General features: G+C 42.6%; 1 long non-coding RNA gene across 1 annotated transcript in view; it reads left to right on the top strand.

Annotated features, from left to right (window-relative positions):
- The window catches only part of LOC149003400 (uncharacterized), a 55492-nt gene extending 36745 nt beyond the window's left edge, over positions 1-18747 (top strand). Inside the window, exon 4 of the long non-coding RNA XR_016170107.1 lies at positions 17734-18747. This is a non-coding gene — a long non-coding RNA (uncharacterized LOC149003400). The remainder of the gene's footprint in view (positions 1-17733) is intronic.
- The last annotated feature ends 942 nt before the right edge of the window (positions 18748-19689 follow it).

Here is a 19689-nt window from a genome sequence, read left to right as displayed (position 1 = left end):
CATACCCATGAGGGGTTGAAAGGCACCAGAGCGGTCCAGAAGGAGTCAAATCGAAGAAGGTAAGAATAGACCCACTTAACCCATATAGAGTCATGCTTTGAGGCAATTTTCTAGATGAGTTTGAGAAGGCAGGCTAGGTTAACATCAGAGATGCGATAGATACCCAGGCCTCCTTCCAAAGTAGGCTAACAGATGGAGGACCAACTAATCGGGTGGATGGAGCGGGAGGCTTCCTGTCCTTTCCAAAGGAAGGCTCAGAACAAGGATTCCATAGCCTGTATAATCGATTTAGGGATGGAGAATATTTCGCACCAATAGAGATTGGAGGATTGAAGGATGGAACGAATGAGAACCACTCTACCTGCAAAAGACAGAAGCTTGCCCTTCTAGAGTTGAAGCTGCTGCCGAATATGATCAAGCATCGGGAGACAGTGGTGGCGAGTAAGTCTACCAGGAATGAGCGGGAGACCTAAATCGGTCACAAGGAAGTAACCAGGTTTAAAGCCCAGAAGATGGAGGAGGAAATTCAGATTTGATCGGAGGCATCATAGAGAAAGATGGTGAATTTATCGAAACTGACACGAAGGCCAACGAGAGATTCAAATTGAGAGAGAGCCGAGAGGATGGAAGAGATAGAAAGATGGTCCGCTTCAGAGAAGATTATGAGATCATTAGCAAAAGCAAGATGGGTGAGATCAAGGGACTTGCACTTGGGGATGGGAGAGACAAGGAGTTGATCAGTTTATGATGAGGATACGGGAGAGGGCTTCCAAAGCTAAAGAGAAGAGGTAAGGGGAGGGAGGGCATCCTTGGCGAATGCCAACTCAGGAAGGGAAAAAACCAGTTGGGGAGCTATTTGTATTGATGGAGAAACGGGGGGAAGATATACAGGTCTCAATCCAGTGGCTGAATGGGGGAGGGAAGCCCATAGAGGAGATGACATCACTGATGAAGTCCCAGCGATTAGAGTCAAAAGCTTTGTGGAGATCTACCTTAAGGAGCGCAGTTGGGGAATGGGCAGATTTATTAAACCCGCTGACAATTTCTGCATAAGGAGATGTTGTCAGTAATACTCCGGCCCGAGATGAAAGGCGATTGATTCGGGCTTACAAGGGTAGGTATAGCCTTTTTTAGCCTATTCGCTGGGACCTTAGAAATGAATTTGTATAGGAGGTTGCAAAGAGAAATACGGTAGAAATTAGAAAGGTTGGAGGCTCCTTGTTTCTTAGGAATGAGGTAGACAAAGGTTTGGTTGATGGAAGAGAGCTGGGAAGGGTTGAAGAAGAAGCTACGAATGGCATGAACAAGATCATTCTCAATAAAATCCCATAAGGCAAGGAAGAAACCCATACCTAAGCCATTTGGACCTAGGGCCTTATTAGACTTGTTGGAGCGTGATACGGGTGGTTTTCTACCTTACCAGTTTTAGACCCGGGCCGAGGCTGAACCAAACACTCGATCGGGACAGTTACCGACTAATTAAAGCAGAGCGTCAGTTACGCTGGACCTACATGGCAAGAATGCTTTAGATAGAAGGTCAACGGCAAGGATGATTGGGCGGGACGGACGACAAGGAAGCTTAGTCCAGGGAGTGGTAGCAGTTCTTGACGAGAGACCCGCCCAGCATATTCTGAACATAACCATGTGTAACTCCTGCACGAGATCTTAATTTGTTCACTGTCTGACTTAGCCATCGGAGGCGGCTGCTCGGCATTCAAGCTAGCCCGCATCTAACCTTTCTTGCAGGACTCATCATCTTGGGAGCGAGAAGGGGCTTAGTCAGAACCAGGGTTATAACTATGATGCATCAGTTTGGTGATGTCCGTGTGAAAGACAATCTTCAAGTAATGGCAAGATGAGAAGCGAATAACGGGCGTGCTCGGCAAGAGACTGCCGGAGGTAACCCAAATTTAGAAGATCAAATACATTAGGACGATGGGGTTGAACGCTCAACCCGAGTGGAACAAGAGCATCCCGAGGATAATTTGATACCTGAAATTCCAGATGGGGAGGGCACGTCAGGAAGGCCCCTGGGGCATGCCACTGCATCAGATGTAGATGAAATCCGAAAAGGAATGCTCGAAATGCAGGGGGTGTTGAGAGGTTTGGTCCATCAAATTGGTGTCGAGCAAGGACCAAGACGAAACACCTAGACGGGAAGGTTACTGAAAGCTTTCCAAAATGCAAGAAGAGCCCGACCAAAAGGAGGGATCCTGAGCGGAAGACAAGCCGAAGGCCAGAGATCCACTCATACTGGCGCCGAACGCGACCAAAGACAACCAAATGGAACAAGGGTTAGAGCCCTTGACCGCATTTCGGTACTTTCTTGAACCGGGTCCTTGCCTTAAAGAAGTTGTCGAGAAGAAATCGAACATCAAGGAGAAAGCCAATCTCAAGCAACCCGATCAAGGGTATCGGTCTCCTGACTGCAATCCAGAAGAGAAAACATTGCGGAGTCAGAAGGAAATGGAGTGAGGCAGAATTGCCTTCGGAGAAGGATGGCCGAGGTAAAGCGTGGATTGGAGGATCGGGATCACGATGAAGATCTGGACATGGTCGAACGGGAACCATTCTCAGACAAAATCATGAATATGCCCCTCCCTCAAAACTTAATCATGCCAACTTTCTCCACGTTCGAAGGAAAAACAAAATCGAAGGAGCATATTAGTTACTTCAAGTCCGTAATGACTGCAGTCAGTCGGGAGGACGAACTACTTTGCAAAACATTCCCGGCCTCACTTAAGGGTCCAGCCATTAAGTGGTTCTTACAACCTGAATCAATTCATAATTTCAGAGAGCTTGCCTGGAAGTTCATAGCCCGATTCAGAAGTGCAATCGGGAGCAAAATAACGTCTGACAACCTATTTGCTATAAGGCAGAGACGAAGTGAATCCATTCGGGATTTTTTGAAGCGTTTCGATGAAGTGGCAATTGAGATCGAGGATCTTGACGATCAAGTTGCATACAACGCACTCTGGAGTGACATCACTTGTCAAAGGCTTCTGCAGGTCTGATTGATAGGCAAAGGCATAACATACGGGAAGTTATTGCGTAAGTAAAAAATGCCCAAGTGAAGGCTGATCGGTAACGAAGCCCCGACAGTGAAAGGAACGCTTCCAATGATTGGGACCAGGGATAAAAAAACAGGTGGAAGCGCGACCAAGTGCTAGAGAGCTTCACTCCTCTCAATGTGAAACCATCGAAAATTTTGATGCAAATCCGGGAAGTTGCATTCCCGACCAGAGGATCGGGATATGACGAAATACTACCGCTTTCACGAAGACTACGGCCACCACACCGACAATTGTCAAATCCACAAATCAGAGATCGAGAAATTGATCCAAAACGGGAAGGTTGGTCAGTATGTTCAAGGGTCAGGTAAGTCTCGTGAAAGGTCACTTGAGCCAAGGAAAAGGGCTCGATTAACTAGTCCGGGAGAAACCGCTAAAATGGCTGACAAAGGAAAGGAGAAAGAAGGTTGGGAGGAACCACTCGTGTACGTAATCATGGGTGGCCCGTCTGTTGAGTCAATAAAAATGGCAAAACAAAAGGTTGGGTTTGTAGGAGCTATTCATTTGCCAAAGAAGAGAAAAAATCCCGCGTGTCTTGAACCTATAACTTTCACCGATGATGATTTGAACGGGATAGTGGCACCTTATGATGATGTAATCATCATCAAAGCTGTCGTATGAGGCATTCAAAAGATTAATGCTGGCTGATGACCAGCTAACTCCTTCAGCAACACCTCTTTACGGTTTTGCAGGGTCTTCAGCAATGGCAGAAGAAACGATCCATCTGGACCTATAGATCGGGACATCACCTCGGGACACCCTTGTTCGGGTCAATTTTATGGTTGTAAAAGACCTATCCGCATATAATGTGATATTAGGGCGACCAACTCTAAATGCACTGGAGGTGGTCGTGTCACCCCGACACATGAAGCTCAAATTTCCAACAGATGTTGTAGTGGCGAGTGCAGATCCAATCAATTTACCTCCCAACAATGTTACGTGAATAACAGAGGTCAGAAAGCTTGGGAAGAGCCCTGACAATTGAAGTTCGAGATGACCGGGACAAAGAAAACATGCAGAGAGCTAAGCCGGTCGAGAAACTAGAAAGAATCCAACTAAATCAGGATTTTCCCGATTGAGGGACGTTCATTGGATCTGAACAACCAGTGGATTTAAAAAAGGAACTGACCAAGTTCTTATGTGACAACTCAGACATTTTCGTATGGTCAGCAAATGACATGCCCGGAATAGACAGGCGGGTAGCTGAGCATAAACTTTGGATTCAAAAGGATGCAATCCCGGTCATCCAAAGAAGAAGAAATTTCTCAATTGTGAAACATTAAGCCATTAGAGTAGAAACAAAGAAACTTACAAAATCAGGTTTCATTGAACCAATCGAGTGCCCGACTTGGTTGGCAAATGTTGTAATGGTAAAAAAGGCAAATAGGAAATATAGGATGTGTACTGACTACACAGATCTAAACAAGGCTTGTCCAAAGGACAAGCTACCCTCTTCCCAGAATTTACTTGCTGATAGACGCAACGGCCGGACACGACGTTCTCAGCTTCATGGACGCTTACTCAGGATACAACCAGATCTTAATGAGTCGGGAAGACGAGATGCATACTTGCTTCATGACCGACCAGGAAAGTTACTACTACTGGGTGATGCCATTCGTTTTAAAAAACGCAGGCGGCACGTACCAGAGAAGCAATCAACAAAATCTTCCAAGATCAGATCGGGAGGAATATGGAAGTGTACGTTGATGATATGCTCATGAAAAGTCTAGTTCGGGCTCAACACTTAGCAGACCTGGAAGAGATATTCAAGGTTTTAAGAACTTATCGGATGCGCCTGAATCCTGAGAAGTGTGCGTTCGGGGTTTCATCCGGGAAGTTTCTTTAATTTATGGTTTCTCAAAGGGGAATCGAGGCAAATCCTGAAAAATTCAAGGCCCTGACTGAAATTCAACCACCCAGAACCAATAAGGAAATTCAATGCCTAACCGGAAGAGTGGCATCGCTAAATTGGTTCATATCTTGAGCGGGGGAAAAATGCAATTCTTTTTTTAAGGGGCTGAAGGCCACACCAAGCTCGGGAGAAATCATATGGACAAGATGAATGCCGAAGGCATTCGAAGAACTCAAGAAATCACTCGGGACCACTCTCGTCTTAGCGTGACCAATAACCAGGGACAATCTGACAGTTTAGCTTGCCGTTTCACCGACCGCAGTAAGCGCTGTGTAAGTAAAAGGAGAAACTACACAAAACCCGGTCTATTATTTGAGTCTCTCTTGGTAACCTCGAGAAAGGTAAGGCCTTACTTTTAGGCCTATCCAATTACGGTCCCGACCAACTTCCCGCTGAAAAAGATTCTACAAAGGCCTGATGTAGTTGGAAGAATGGTCGAGTGGGCGGTGGAACTTAGTGAGTACTAGATCGAGTTCAAACCAAGAACTGCAATTAAAGCTCAGGTCTTAGCCGACTTCATTGTGGGAAACAGCTTACCACGAAGCAAAGACCTAAGCTCAACAACTAAGGCAACATACCTTTGGATTTTGAACGTGGATGGCTCGAGTAGCAGTTCTTGTTCGGGAGCAGGTCTGAGCCTTAAAAGTCCCGGAGACTTCACAGTCAGCTACGTGCTAAGGTTCAATTTCCCGGCCTCAAACAATGAAGCCGAGTACGAAGCTGTGCTTGCAGGCCTGCGAGTAGCAGGACCACTTAGGGCCCTAGAGCTGGAAGTAAGAAGTGACGTCCTTGAATATGTCCGCAAATGCGAACAATGTAAAAAACATGCAACTCCGAAGGTTCCTGCAGTACACTTACCCATTTCATGCCTGACCCCTTTTGCAATGTGGGAAATGGACCTAATCGGAAATCTTCCAAAGGCTTCAAGAAATCGGGAGTATCTTGTCGTCGCCATTGATTACTTTACGAAGTGGGTCGAGGCTGAACCTTTGGTTCTATCAGAGAGAAACAAATGGAGAAATTCTTGGAGGAAAAAATTATCTTCAGATTTGGAATACCTCAGGTTCTGGTAACCAACAATTGAATGCAATTTGAGGGGTCAGGATTCAAGGCATTTTGTGAAGGTGCCACATAGAACATCGTTGTTTTTCAGTAGGCTACCCACAAAACAACGGGCAAGTTGAACTCACAAACAGAACATTATAAACGGGATAAAAAAAAGACTAGAGGATAGTCGGGCCCACTAGGTCGAGGAACTCCCGAGCGTCTTATGGTCATACGGTACTACAACCCGAACCCCAACAGGAGAGACACCGGTGTGCCTTGCATATGGCACTGAAGCTTTGGCTGCTGTGTGGAAATCTTGGCGGTTCATTCCGCTACCAGTCCTTTGATGAAACGCAAAATGACTAGGGCCTAAAGGAAAATTTGGATTTCCTACTAGAAACCCATGAAAAAGCACAACAAAGGAACTCGTTACTATGACTCTCGGGTGAAAGCTCGTAGGTACAGATAGGAGCATCCGACCCCAGAAATCAAGGAAAGCTAACTCCAACCTGGGAAGGACCATACGTCATAGGGAAAGAAACAAAACCGAGAGCATACCGACTAAAGGACCCAATGACAGGAAAGCTGATTGATCGATCATAGAACTCGACCAACCTGAGAAGGTTCTATCAATAGTTTTGTTTCTTTTTTAAAACTAATAAAGTACTTCAGCATTTCCCGGGGTCTATCCCAATCACATTCTTTGGCACCTTCCTTAAGTACTTAGCAGTTTTTTTTTAAGGCAAAAAGAACTCGAGGTCTAACCCGATCACAATTCTTGGCACCCTCCTTAAGGACTTAGCACTTTTCAAGGCAATAAGTGACTCGGGGTCTAACCCGATCACAATTCTTGGCACCTTTCTTAAGGACTTAGCACTTTTATTAACCTAATTATATGTTTATTAGAGGAAAGTAAACATATCTCTGACTTTACTCCTGAGTAAGTTGCAAAGACACAACAATTGTGAAATTCCTAGCCAAATTTAATTTAAAGTAGACTGTTAAATACAAGGAGTTACATAACTTGGGATTCAAGGAGTTACTTGGCTCGGGAACAAGGCATTATATGCCTCGGGATACAAAAACTTCAACAAGATCCCACTGACAGAGTTCGATACTTAGTGATTGATATATTTAAGCATTCTCGAACTTGTCGCAGTCGCCGAGAGCAAGATTCATGTGCCGATCGAAAGCCATGAACTTACCAACGAGCAGATGGCCGTCTTGGATTGTCACTCATATTCTATCCCGAACGGCTCAGTCGACCTTCACGAATGGACTTGGGGAAGGTCTCGCCTCTACAAATTGCTTGACCAAACCTTCATTCGACACATTATTGTCAACAATGGTGTCGGTCGGGGACTCTCTGACATCACCCTCAGCTTGGGACTTCTCGACCTCCTTATCCTCAGCTTCATCCTCAGTCTCATCGTCAGGCTCATTCTCTGGAGGAGGATTAATAAAATCAGCAGGATCAGAAATCACAAGATCAAGAAGCTCGAGGAGATCTTTTGGCCTGGGGTGATGGAGTTCGTCATACAACTTTAAATCAAGAAATTTCTTCAACATTGAAGGATTCGGGAGGGACGTTTGCTCGAGGGTAAACCTGAAAGTCTGTCTCATTCCTTTTTTAAAAGTAGGAGTGGAAAGAGCCAATGCAAAACCTTTGAACTCTTTAGTAATGAAATACTCCTTCAGCACCTCCCTCTTAGAACTCCGGGACAACTTAGCATTCTTCTCCTCCTCACCCAAAAGAGTCTGGGCGCTCGCTAGATCCTCAATAGCTTTCCTGAGCTTATTCTCAAGCGACTCGAGATGATGAGTCCCGAGCTACCTCAAGCTCCTTCTTAGCTTGGGCGGATCTATAGTTAGCTTTCTGATGAAGCTGCTCAGAAAGCTTCAACTCCTCCGACTATTCACTCGCCTGACTCAACGCTTTGACAAAGCAATGAGCAGCCCCTGCCATGTATCTGAAGAAAAAAAAACATTAGTCAAAGTCATCAAAGTAAAAAGAAGTCAGAAGGGAAGAAAGATCACCTGTACCCATCCAAAAATAACTTGTCATTCGGGGAGATCCTTCAAATAATCCTAATCAGACTGAAGGGTGGCGCCCTCAACCTAACCCTAAGCAATGCTTGGGTCACCAAAAACCGAGTCACGCTTGGTTAGCTCGAAAGCAAAAGAGGGCCCAACGCGAGACTCAAGCTCAAAAATCTAAACCTTCTTGGCTGGGGGAGCCCAAGGCACTTCCACTGTTGGCTCCCTTCCTCCTTCAGGAGCACGAGGAACCTTTCTTTTGGGACTTTTATAGTCTCGACTGCGGCAGCAGAAGGCAGAGCCACAGTCGCAGAAGACTTTGCTTTGGAAGGAGGCTTCCTCCTCCGGGCATGAGCCATGAATTTGGTTGACATGGCGAGGAGGTCATCAGTCGGGACATCTGTAGACACTACACAATAGAAAAAATTAATCAAGTTAGAACACAGAATATAAAGTCAAGACAATTGAAACGAAAGCTCTCCCGGAGAAAGGCCCCACAACTAGAGGACAGGTTCATATTCTATAGAATAACCATGGACCGCACATTCATCCCCTTTCACTCGATTGATCTTCCCAACTATTTCTTCCTCGTCGGGATCCAAGCCAAAAGGGGTGTTAAGGAGGTCAATCTCTTTCCTCTTCCCCTGCTGAAAATCAGTAAGGAAAGGCTCAAGAGCAGGAGGACTGAAGAATAAGATAAAGTTCCCTCCACTTTTTGGTCGTGGACAAGAAAGTATTTTTTTTAGTAAAATTCCCCTGAAAATCAAGGGAAGTGGACGCCCTCTTCGCCAAGTAAAACCAGCTCCACTAGATATAAGGGTGTAAAGAATAATAATGGTGGAATAATCCGAAGGTCGGGAGAACACCTAAGTTATTACAAAAACCGACAATGCCGATAATATTGCGTCAACTGTTCGGGCTCAAGTTGATCGGGCTGATGGCATAATGGTTCAGTATTTCATGAAAAAGATCATGCAAAGGAAGACGAAGCCCCCCGATGAAAGAGTTATAGTATAAAGGATAAAAATCACTCGGGGGACTATTCACCCTTTCAGAAGCTCTTGGGAGGACAACCACGTACCCCTCAGGAATATTAAAGCTAGAAAGAAATCGGTTTAGATCGGAGGAAGAAAATGAACAAGGATAAAATTCAGGCCCTGATGTACTCTGAACAAAATCTATGTGCCAAGGGGTTCTGGGCTACGACTTGGCCAAAGCCAAAGCCCTATCATCTAATGTCTTTCTTTCAGGTTTATGAGGAATGGCCCCACAAAAACCACTCGGACATTGACAAGGTGGACGAGGAGGGTTCCCGATCTAGGAAGTGCGGTCCGGGAAGTCGATGCGGGAGGATCACGTGAAGTAGCTGTTGACTTTGGCCGCAGAACACTTTGCGCAGAAGGAGTAGCGAAGTCAGATGCAACAGCAGACTCAGAAGCCTCCCGAGAAACTTCACTCAGGACCTCATCAACTCAGGCTTCCTCAGTCGGGTCAGGACCCTGGGTACGAGACATCTCTTGTATGTCATCAGGGGAACTTTCACTCGAGTCATGTGTACGTTCATCATCTGAGGATTGCTCATGCAAGTCCTTCAGACGAATTTCTCACTCATGCACGTTTTCTCTCACGGTGAGTCGGGACGGGAACATGAGGTTGAAACCTAAAACCTCTCAAACTCTTCTTTGTCATCATAGTCGAGAGAACAAGGAAGCGTAGTCCAGGGAGTGATAGTAGCTCTCGACGAGAGACCCGCCCAGCACAGAAAAGGTAATACATACATTATAAAAGCATGGACTCACCCTTATGGTAAGCATCCAATACATTCTGAACATAACCTTGTGTAACTCTTGCACGAGATCTTAATCTGTTCACTGTCTGACTTAGCCATTGGAGGCGGCTGCTCGGCATTCGAGTGGGCCCGCATCTAACCTTTCTTGCAGGATTCATCATCTCGGGAGCAAGAAGGGGCTTAGTCGGAACCAGGATTATAACTGTGACGCATCAGAGCGAATGGCAAGAAGGATCTCTTCTGAGGAGGGGATGGCGCAGAGAGAAGGGAAGAGAGAAGGATCAATGAATTTGTGAATGATGTTAAGGGGGGGGGGAGGGAGGGGGAGTAAGGAGATTAGAAAAGTTGGAGACGATCTAAACCTTGATGTGAGCAGGGTAGGAAATGCAAGTACCGTTATTGGTGATGAGGGAGGGGATGGAATTGAAATTGTTCAGAGCCTTAAGAGGTCGGTGGGAGTAGGCCTAGTTGGAATCTCTGAAGTTGAGCCACTTAATTCTAGCTTTCTGGCGAAGAAAGCTTTCCTCAAAGGAGAGGAGGGAAGAGAGCTCGGAGGAAAGGGATTTTTCATCTTCGGCAATGGATGAGTTGTAAGGGTCATTATGGAGATGGGATTGGCCATGATGCAGGCTCGAACGGCAGGAAGAGACCCTCGAAGAGATATTGCCAAAAGTGGAGGAATTCCAAGAGCGGAGGGCTTCCTTAATGTTGCGGAACCTGCGGGCAAAGGCTATAAGAGGAAGAGAGTGACAGTGGACAGGTTTAGACCAAGCCTCTAGGACTGTGGGGATGAAAGAAGGGCTCGAAGTCCACATGTCAAAGAATTTGAAAGGCTTTGGGCCAATGGAGGAGGGGGGAGCAAGATGGACAAAATGGGGGCAGTGGTCGGAAAGACTAGAGTTAGAGAAGGAAGCATGGGAAGAAGGAAAGGAGGAGAGCCAATAGTCAATTCACAAGAAAACGATCGAGGTTAGAAGCAATTCTACCGGGACCAAAATGATGATTATGCCTAGAGAGGGGATGACTAAACCATCGTAGGTCGACAATGCTAGAGTCATCAATGGAGGCATTAAAATCACCAACCGCTATGGGATCTGGAGAGGACCCACCAACACGCATGGGAGAACCTGATGATGTTGAACTGCCCGCCAATACCCCAGGGTAGATTAGGAGCGGATATCCTCCCAAAGGGGGAAACGATCAGCAGAATGGTTGAAACCGTAGGCGATGCAGAGAATGATGGGAGGGGAGTGGTTTGCTAGGATACTGAGATGCATGAGCTGGAGGGAGGGCTTGAGAAGGGAGACTTGGATTCTCGAGGGATCCCAGAGAATTTAGATATGACCATGGGAAGAAGGAGAAGAGTTAGAGAGGAAAGACCAAGAAGGGGTGCTCAACTATAAGAATGATCATTATCATACCTTAGGCTGCGTTTGTTTGCAAAGGTGGGGTGGGAAAAAAGGGCTGAAAAAAAAAACATGTGGGCCCATGTGTAGTGGGGTGAGGGAGAAGGAAAGGAAAGGAAAGAAAAGTGTGGAAAAGTGTTAATTGGGTCCCACATTTTACTTTTCCACACTTTTCACAAAGTCCCACAAATTTTGTTGGGTTTTGAAAAGGCTTGGGGTGGGAAAGTTGGGTTGCCACATCACCAGGCAAGTTTCCTTAATTTAAGGAAACTTGTCTCTGACTTTCCCACCCCTAGCATGCAAACAATTTACACTTTTAGGATTTAAAGGAAAAGTAGGAAAAGTTTGCTCTTTTCTAGAATTTTCCCACCCCACCTTTATTCCAGCAAACAAACGCAGCCTTAGTGCTTATGGAAATAGAGGCATGATCTATTAAAGACTGCTAGGTATGAAGGAGGTGCTCATTGAGTTTTTTTCTACCTTTACTTGGTCTGAATTTAAATAAATTGGATTGGCATATCAGTTGATCAAGATAAAGACAATGTTGGTGTACTTGAAACGATTTAGCTATTAGATTATATCCATCAAGCTTGTGTTGGAGAAAGAGATCAGAAACATTATTAGTTCATGTGCACCTCAACTTGGATATGATGAATGCATTATGTTTTATGTAATAGATGGATGGACAGGGGCAGTAAAATTGTTAAGGAGAAATGATTATCGCAGGGATTATGCAAATTGGCATACCTGGAGTGGTCAACGAGGTTAAGAAAGCGTAGATAGAGGATACAGTTTTGGAAAGAGGAAAGTGTAAGGGATTTCTATTTAGACATTGCTGTTGCTTTTGATGAAGTTGTCATTAATGCTTATGTTGAAAAGATATGAGCCAAATATTGCTTCCTAACTAGAAGTTGTAACAGATTGTTATGTAAGAAGTAGATGGTTATGCCAGGGGATAGCCTGACCACACTATATAGGATAAAGTTTAGGGCGACCACTAATACGGTGTGGAATGAGATGACTACTTTTATATTAAGGTTGCCAACAATGCAAAAGGTGAATTCAAAAGGAAAATGTCATTCCTCTTTAGAGGCTTGTGGATGGGACTATGAGCTTAGTTTCTGGAAAAAATAAGACTTTGCAAATGGTCATCTCGTATTAAGGGTTGCTGAACAACAGGTGGGGACTATGTTACAACTTCTTAGTAGTTTCCTTTTGGACGATACACTGATGGATTAAGAGAAGTAAAGCCGAATGTGTGGCAACACTATATGGCAGAAAAAAATCCTGAAGGAGACATTTTTGGAGTAGTAGTTACATGCTGGAAACGGTACTAACAGTTTTAGAATTCCGCGGTGAACCATAGGCATAATCGAATCACACCTTGGAGATTAAGGACATAAAAGTGTGATCTTTTGAAGCCCACAAGGTATCAAGGAGGTGCTAGTCAAGTTTTTTCTACCGTAATCAGGGCGAATTCAAATTGATGTGGAATGGGCATTAACAATTGATAAATATTGAAGGAAAGCTGTGGTGGATATTAAAAGATTTCGCAGGAGGATTATAGCCATCTAGCTTGTGTTGAGACTTGTGATGTGATGCATTAACAGAAGCAAAGGTGAAAGTGTGGGTAGCACTACCCGAGGAGGAAAATTTTCTTAAGTTATTTCTAGGGAGTAGAAGTTAATAGTTTGAGATGCGAATAATTATTTCTCTAAGGTGGTCAACTCTTGGCATAATCTGTATCATACATTTGTGGTTTTGGACACAGGTGTGCTCTATTGTAGACCGTAAGGTATAAAGGAAGAGGCAGCTGAGTTTTTCCTACTGTATTTGGTGCAAATTTAAACGAAGTGAAATGGGCATATTAGGGGATAAATGATCGAAATAATGTTGTGGTGGCTGTTAAAAGATTTTGTGGTCAGATTATATCCATCAAACTGGTATTGTAGAAAGAGATCCTAAATATTATTGGTGCATATGTACCTCAATGAATAGTGGATGAGAGCCTTATGTTTTTTGTGATGGACTAGTGCACAAAATTTGCCCAAGCAAAAAGATTAACGTAGGGGGAATCATTTGAGAGGCTTTGAAATCGTAGATAGAAGATATGGTTTTGGGAAGAGGAAAGAGTAAGGTATCTCTGTTTGGACATTGCAGTTGCTTTTGATTTGGTAGTCATTAATGCTTACTTTGAAAAGAAAGGAGTATTTAAATAACCTCAGAGGTGGATATTATAGAAGCTCATAACTAGAAGTTGTAACATGTTGTTGTTGCTTGTATCTCAAGATATTACGCAAGTATACGTATCGCAATCAAGTAATAAATGATAAGTAAAGTATCGATCCCACGGAGAATTATATCCTTAAATTTCAATGTAAAAGTAAAATTGATTTAAATGAAATTAACAAGGTTGATTGGTGATTGACTAACTAAATAACCAAATGACAGGTAAAGAAAACTAAGGAACTAAAATGTAGATTAAGCAATGGAAGAAACTTAATGAGTGACAAGTGTGTTAGGAATCAAGTTTCCCTTCCCCTGAATTTTATAACACAAATACTAAAGCAATACTACAAGCTAGCATCCTAAATCAACATCTGCATATTCCTATGAAGAATTGAATTAAGAATGCAATTTAAACCCAATCCAATTAATGGTAATGTGAGGTAATTGGGTATTCCTACCCAACCTACTAATTAACACAACCTAATTAAAGATGATGCTAACTCACACAATTCAACAAACACCTAGACTTCATTAATTTTCCAATTAATGAAATCATAACATTCATTCAAGAAAGATCATTCAAGAACTGAAATTAGTCAATATAACATGCTGAATTCATTAACAATAAAGTGGATTGCAATAAAACTAAAGAACACATGATTAGTTACATATCAAAATTCAGGTTTAGGTACTACTATCATCCCAACACAGCTAAGATTTAGCCCATAACAGAATTCAAATGCATAAAACCAAGTATAGTTGACATGAGACTAGAAAGTAAGAAGATAGAGTTATAAAAACAAGAAGAAACTAAGGCTTCAATGCTTCCACACGAGCTCCAGCTTTCTTCTCCAGCAAATCAGCAACTCCAGCAGCTCCTTGCTTCCACAAGAGCTCCAGCATTGGTTCTATCTTCCCTCCTCTCAGCCGAGTCTCTATTCCCCACCTTAGTCGAATGTGGTTCATTCCTCCTTTTGGCTCTCTTCTCTTTCTTCCATAAATGTCTTCATTCATTAGGTTAGATTCTGGCCATAAGATTAGAACTTTTCCTCCTGAGATCAAGGGCTGAGAACCATCATGTATTTACAAGAATTTTGTCCACTTAAGTTAGCCCTTTCTGGTCAATTCCATTTGAATTGGATCTGAGAATATTCTGCTCCGTTGTTGTAGCAATGCAGCAACAACTCTACAACAAAGTTAGAGGACAGGTTCTTCTATTATGAATCTTCACCTACATTTTCAAGAGAAAGAGAAACAGTCAAATTCATCCATAAAAAGAAGGGAAGTTCATGTAATGGTGACAATAATGAACTAAACAAAATGCAACATGTTAAGACTAAATAAGACAACACCTAATGAATACTATCACTAAAACAAAGACGAAATACTCCTAAATCAAGCCATCTCAAGTATAAAAGTTATCAATCTTAACTCTATTTCATAGAGTTATCAGTTGTTACGTTAGAAGTACATGGCAATGCCAAGGGACAGTCTAACTGCACCTTATAGCCTAGTCGTCCTGGATGTGTTCCTCACTCCACAAACTCTTACAAAGGGTGAGATTACGTACCCAAGGATAAGGGCTGGAGCTTGATAGGAGATTGCTTGGAATCATTTACTAATGAAGCAAGGAACATAAATTTTATGAGGATTACTAATACTATTTGAAATGAGATGGCTACTCATATTAGCAAGGTTTGCTGACATGCCTGAAGATGGAGAAGCTCTTGATATTTTAGTGAAGTATCAAAGGCTGGTTGGGAAATGGACTTTTTGGTTCTGAGGTATTTTTTTATCTTTCCTTGGACAACTCATCAGGTTACGGTTATGCACATGTTGTGGTATCTTAAGAGAGCTCCTAGGGATTTTATAATGCAGATTGGGCTGGTTCACCAATTGATAGGAGATCTACCACATGTTACCGTACCCCATTTAGAGGAAATGTTGCATCCTAGGAGAGTAAGAAACGAAATGTGGTTGATCAATGCAGTGCAGAACAATACGGAATGTAAATTCAGCAGTGAATTATATAAATAACAAACATAAATAAAATCCGAAGGCTTTGGGAAGAGTAAATCAGATTTACTCTATTATTCCACATAATTAGACAGGGCGTATAAACAATGTGTAATCCTAGTAATAAACCTAGACTAACATCTAACCAAACACCAATGGAACTAATCTGAAATGCTATAACCAGCAACAAGTATGGAAAGGCAGCAATATCAGTAGAAGTAGGGCTGCAAACAGCATGATAGATGTTGCTGGAACTATGGGTAATATGGTAGAAGCAGAACTGCAGTACTATGATGCAGCGGGAAATAAAGAACGGAAGAAACAACAGTAATTAGAGAAGAACAGCAAGTGCAGCAGGAATTGAAATCAATAACTGTCTGACTGCAGGAAGGAAAAAAACAGAAGAAAGAAAGGCAGCCCTATGGAAGGAAGGAGAGGGAAAAGAGAAGAAGACAAGGAGGAAGAGTCTTCCGTTCAAGGAGGAGAAGAAAAGGCAGAACAGAGAAGATGAAGACGAGGAAATTAATGACAGAATGCTGGGCTGCTGTGACATATTGGGCAGGAAAAGTAAAATTGTTGGGGAAGAAAACAAGGTTTTTCGGTGGAGAGAAAAGAGTATGACTAGATAGAGGAGGGAGTAAAGGAACTTTCAGAACCAATAGAACCTAAAAAAGGGGGAGGGGTGTGAAGAAATTTACCTTTGAGTGGGAGAGAGGGCTTTCCGCCATGAGAGAGACACTGCTTGTTGCGATTTTTCTTTCCCCATTTTTTATGCCTTCAATCTTGCTGGTGGTTAGTAAATAAAGGAAAAAGGTTTCCTAAAATAAACCCAATGAAATAAAAGGAATCAAGAAAAAGGACTTCCCTGAGATATCCTCAACTGAATAAAATCTTATAACTCCCAAAATATGAAAAGAAACTACCCAACTGCCGCACAATAAACAATCTTAAATAACCCCAAGATATAAATACTTGTGTAGCGCCCCCCCCCTCCAAAAAAGAAGATGAAGTGGTATAGACCACGGTCCCATGGGTTCAGATAAGCCTCTCTTGAATATATCTCTACACGGCTCACCCAACCAAGCTGAAATGTTCCATCATCTCTGCTTCTGATAATAATGAATAATGGGTGGACATGTGATGTCCCCATCAGTCAGAGTATCGAGCATTGCACTTGTTACTTGCGAATGTATGTGGATTAGGCAATTTTTGAGTGAGCTTGGTTTCAGTCATGAGTCTTCATGTCTTTGCAGTATGGCAATCAGGCTGCTATTCATATAGCATCAAATCCTGTCTTTCACGAGTATGTTGAAGTTGACTGCCATTTTGTTCATGGGAAGCTGCAACAGAGATTAATCTCCACTTGTCATGTTTGATCTGGAGAACGACTAGCTGATTTGTTTCCAGAATCTTTGGGGGCTGAGAGAGTGAGCTGTACTCTGTGACAAGCTGGGAGTGTTAAAATTAAGGCTGAGGAGCTTTTTCGGAATGGAGAATGCTTTTGGGGGGCTGAGAGTTACTAATCCTTGACAATCTGACAACTGTCTTCTTCTTCTCAAGCGCTTTCATCTCTGGTGCTCTGAAATTTCACACATATCATAGTTAAAAATACAGTGTATGTTTGATTGTTTCAAGCTTTCAGTTGCTTATGTTCAGTTTTCGTTTTTAAACTAATTTATAGATGGGTTTAAAATGTCAAAAATTAGCAGCATAGGAAAAATCATGGGCAAAAATTTTCTGGGTGAGTCGGCTTGGAAACAATTAGGTTTTGACTGAGTTTCGGTCAAAACATGCCATATCTCATTTTCAAGTTAAACCAAAACTGGTCTTGAAACTAAGGTTTGAATCTTGTCACAAAATAGGGGTTAAGACTAACTTGGTGCAATGATAAGACTGCTCCATTGGGACCTTGGGTTCAAGTCGGGAAAGATCTTCTCCACAAATCAGGGTTAAGGGTGTGTACATATCAGCTTTAGCATCCCTGAACCCTGCAGTTGTGAGAGCCTTCTGCATTGGGTACCTTTTTTCTTATGGAGGTAGGAAATGTCCTATTTTTGGCTTTGTTTCCTTTGTTCTCACACTATTTAGAATGTTTATTTTCAGTTTCTTCTCTTCTTGCTTTCAGTATCTTAATATTTTCTTATTTGGGAAAATTTTTGTTTCTAGTTGGTTGCTATAATAATAGAATATGCCTTTTATCACGATTTCAAATTTTTGTGAGTTCAGGTTGTCATACAATATGACATCAACTCATTCCAGGGGGCAATATTTTACTCTGTGATTAAGTTGGCTTTCTGAACTCCTCGTGCTAGTAATAGTAAGCCTTCTGTAAGTATTTAGTTCATTTTAAATCTGTTTTGTTTGATTTCGTATGGCAGTTTTTTGTTGTCATTTGACACTACATCTCTTGTGAGTTTACATATTTTGAAATGAAGATGAATTGATGATGACAAAAAAGGTGACATGAGGTTATCATTTTAAGTTTTGGATGTATGTTGTATTTATGCTAGAAGTTGATTACATATGTTGAATTTGATTTGACATTACATTTTTTTGTTGTACACCACATCTGTTGTCAGTTTTACATTGTTAAAACAACTCTGGTCTAGACCACCTACCGGTATGAACCATTCGGCTTCAAACATCTAGTATTTACTAGGATGAAAGATCCAATTAATTACATTTCGAAGCGCACTTCCGGGGAAAAGATTCGTCTTTAGGACTACCCTCAGGGGTTGCCATGTGGAAGTTGCGACATACCAGAATAGGCGTTCAATGAATATTTGAGATGTTACTTCTCGGCGAAAGTGGTAAGTTGATGGGAAACAACCTATCTCTATCTGCACGCATGTCAGAGCATTAAATTTGACATTTAATGCTCTATTCTTATGCATTATGCTTATCAAGAGAACACCAAATCATCCTAATCTTCTTGGGCATTGTTTCCTTACAGTTTGTCTGGAGTTCAAAAGGGAATACATCACATCTAATACCCACGTAAGTCAGGATTACAGACAAATCTAGGGGAAGGTGTATTAAGCCCTAAGCTTCTCCAACAAGATTAGGGCTTTAGCTTCCCCAGTAAGATTGATGCCACATTGAATCCTAGCCCTTCTTCCCAATTGAAGAGATCCGATGGTCAAGGAATTTATCTATAAGAGAACAACTTTTGGTGCATTAACTCCTCTCCACGAGGATTTGTGTTATCCAAAGATCTGACGTTACCATTGGAGGTGGCTTCCAGTCCACAAAGGTGGCCTGCTTTCATTGCTTTTCTTGTCCGCAGGTATCTGGTCGAGTCATCTTTTAACCAAACCAAAAACTAACAGATTTTGGAGCAATATTTTGCGCCATCTGTGGGAATGACATTGTCGTTTTCTCCCTTGTGTTTTACGTTGTTAAGTGAAGATGGCAGGAAATAATTAAGATAACAACAATTCGAATTCTTAAGGATGTCCACGTGGGAAGAAGAAGGTGAGCACCTGAAAAGAAGGTACCTCAAAAGTTGCCTCTAACTGGCCAACACGTGTGATGCAGCTCATTGAACATGGAACTGCGTTTAATATTGGACTTCTCTTGCAAGGAGCGAATCAACCCCTGCATATGATCCGGCTCAAGCACAAGCTCTTCAAAGGAGGATGATGGATATGATAAGCTTATTTTAGACGATGGTGAATCAATGGAATCAGATTCTGAAAGGCCCAACCATTGTTCTGCTTGAAATAGTGGTCCCCTCTTATGTCGATCAGCATGACGGTGCCCAAGGAGATGGAGTGGCTTTGCTCCCCACTAATTCCACCAGGAACAGAGTTGACGATCGTAGGAAAAACCATCATGAAGGAGGTCACCGTTTTGTTTTTGACAAACTGGAAGCTCAAGACGATAGACACTCATTTCCTGGAGCTATAACTAATGGTCATCAACTACCCAAAGTCTGAATGGCTCTCAGGCAATGTTCTGCTGAATCAAGTGCCTCCATGCCGGCAAAAGGAGTATCTAAAGCCCCTCTAGCAACATGGGACGAAAGCCTCTACCAGCATATCAAAGATATGAATGATCATCTTTACCAGTTGGATAAAAAGGTTCATGATGAGATATAATTAGTTCTCAATCAAGATCCATTTGTTTATCATGGTAGTTCCATGGCATATGGGTTTTCGCACACCAATCTTCATTGTGTAT

Source organism: Hakea prostrata, chromosome 10, assembly GCF_041222555.1.
Source record: "Hakea prostrata isolate BN-2017 chromosome 10, UWA_Hpros_2, whole genome shotgun sequence".
Lineage (NCBI taxonomy): Eukaryota > Viridiplantae > Streptophyta > Magnoliopsida > Proteales > Proteaceae > Hakea > Hakea prostrata.
The sequence above is the reverse complement of the archived record's forward strand: the minus strand, read 5'-3'. Positions and strand labels throughout refer to the sequence as shown.